Raw genomic sequence first — 2449 nt, forward strand, 5'->3', positions numbered from 1 at the left:
TGGAACGTGCTGGAATCCCTAGCATGTATGCACTGCTGAAACAGAGACACCTGCATTGGCTCGGTCATGTCATGAGAATGGATGATGGCCGGATCCCAAAGGATCTCCTCTATGGAGAACTCGTGCAGGGAAAACGCCCTACAGGTAGACCACAGCTGTGATACAAGGACATCTGCAAGAGGGATCTGAAGGCCTTAGGAGTGGACCTCAACAGGTGGGAAACCCTGGCCTCTAAGCAGTCCGCTTGGAGGCAGGCTGTGCAGCATGGCCTTTCCCAGTTTGAAGAGACACTTTGCCAGCAGTCTGAGGCAAAGAGGCAAAGAAGGAAGGCCCATAGCCAGGGAGACAGACCAGGGACAGACTGCACTTGCTCCCGGTGTGGAAGGGATTGTCACTCCCGGATTGGCCTTTTCAGCCACACTAGACGCTGTGCCAGAACCACCTTTCAGAGCGCGATACCATAGTCTTTCAAGACTGAAGGTTGCCAATACAATGGAATTGCAATAGATTACTCAGGGCTTTCCCCTGCTTTGCACACTGAATACCTTCCACAGGCAAAAGGTGGTCTGGTCCATGTACTGACTCCTGCTAGTCCAACTGGAAGGCCCGGGGGGGGCACACACCAGCATGAGTGGCACAGGCTGTACTTTAAAACCTCACATTAGTAGTTGCCCCTGCTCTTTATTCACCAACACACACTTGTGTCTAACACAAATTTAGAGTTTAACACAAATGTTCCCCAGGTGGTTTGCACACTATAAGAATTTGTAAATGTTTAATAACACGCCACTCATCCTGCTATTTTAACAAGGTGGTTGGCAACCTTCAGTCTCGAAAGACTATGGTATAAGCCTACAGCACCCGGTATTCCCCAGCGGTCTCCCACCCAAGTACTAACCAGGCCTGACCCTGCTTAGCTTCCAAGATCAGATAAGATCAGGCATATGCAGGGTAGCAGTTGCTACAAGGTATTCCCTCCCCAAAAGGCAGAAATTGGGGCAGTGGTTTATTAGTGAACGCCAGCGTTCTTCAGCCTTGGGTTGGGACCTCAATGGGGTCACAAAGCCTCAGTTGTGGGATCGCAGCAACTTACAGGAATGAAAAAGGTTGCCAGCCACTGAACTAGAGCTCCACCAGGTGAAGGGGGAGGCATCTGGCATGCCCCTCCAGGTAGCAGGAGATAGTGTCCCAGTCCTGCTCAGGTTCTTAGCAATTGTGCTGAAATAGCTTTCACTAGTGCCTGGCTTCATGGTAACTTTTTATGCTCTCTCTGGTAAGAATATTTGGTTACAGTGAACCATGCTGGAAGGGCATTACATGGGCAGGGAGTGGGCGGGTGCATAAGGTCCTAGGATTGGTGGTAGGTCCCCAATCTCATACTGTATGTATGTATGTATATTTAAGTGTATTTCTTTATTTAAGTGTATTTATTTATTTTTATATTTTATATTGAGGTTGTGGCACAAAACAGGTTAAAAACCACTGGTGAAAGGTATTAGAAAATAAGGTGTTTCCCTGGTCAACAGAGTTAGAATGTGTGTGAATATGTTCCCAGGAAGTATGATACCATTGATCCAGAATAGGCATTCCCCAAACTAGCCAACACATCAAGCCCCTTCTATACTTTTGTGTTGTCTGTATTGAGTTTACTGACATTCATCCTCTGATTGCAGACGCTTGTTCAGACTACTGACACATTTCAACCTGATGAAAAATAACTAATATTGCTGATTCTATGAACACCTCACGCCATACTGCCAAATGATCGGGAAGTACCTCACGCCATACCGCCAAATGATCGGGCAGTTCCATCTAATCTAAGCTAGTATGAGAGTAAAGACAGGTGGTTGAGTGCTAATCTGATTGCAAGCAAAACAAGGTCATCCCAAAATAAGGTAGTGGTTGGAGGGCTGCCCAGGTACATAAAGTAGTTAAATATATACATTTTTTTAAAAAGAAAATATTCTCAGTGGTCCTCAGGAACCATGAACTGTGGTAGCATTCACTTGAGGAAAAAAAAAATCAACAACATTGGAGAGGAAGTGAATTGGTGTGCTGGAGTCTTTAACACCTTCTAATATCCTTGAGGTGAACAGTAGGGCAGATACAGCATACAGGTTGTGAAGACACTAAGGGGTTTGGAGATAGGCAGTGGTGGCAGTGCTGCCAATAAATGAGAGGGTAAGCAATGCAACCCATTATCCCACAGATCGCTTCCTGCCAAGTATGTCACTTACGTTTTGTCAGCCCACACTGGCCAGGCCAGCACAACAGTTGCAGAAAAACATCACATATCAGCTCTGAAAAAGGATGGGGAGACAAGGAAAACCCTGCAATGCAACGGTTTGGCAGTGACGTTGTCTGGATTCACCATCATAACTGCATGAAAGAAGGATATCTGCTTTGGGGGAAAGGGCTACTCGCATGGGAGGAACTTATCATAGCATTC

General features: G+C 46.3%; 1 pseudogene; it reads right to left on the bottom strand.

Annotated features, from left to right (window-relative positions):
* Positions 1 to 849: 849 nt before the first annotated feature.
* Positions 850 to 969, bottom strand: LOC136654446 (5S ribosomal RNA; annotated as a pseudogene).
* Positions 970 to 2449: the final 1480 nt, after the last annotated feature.

The sequence above is a fragment of the Tiliqua scincoides genome, chromosome 5 (assembly GCF_035046505.1).
Source record: "Tiliqua scincoides isolate rTilSci1 chromosome 5, rTilSci1.hap2, whole genome shotgun sequence".
Lineage (NCBI taxonomy): Eukaryota > Metazoa > Chordata > Lepidosauria > Squamata > Scincidae > Tiliqua > Tiliqua scincoides.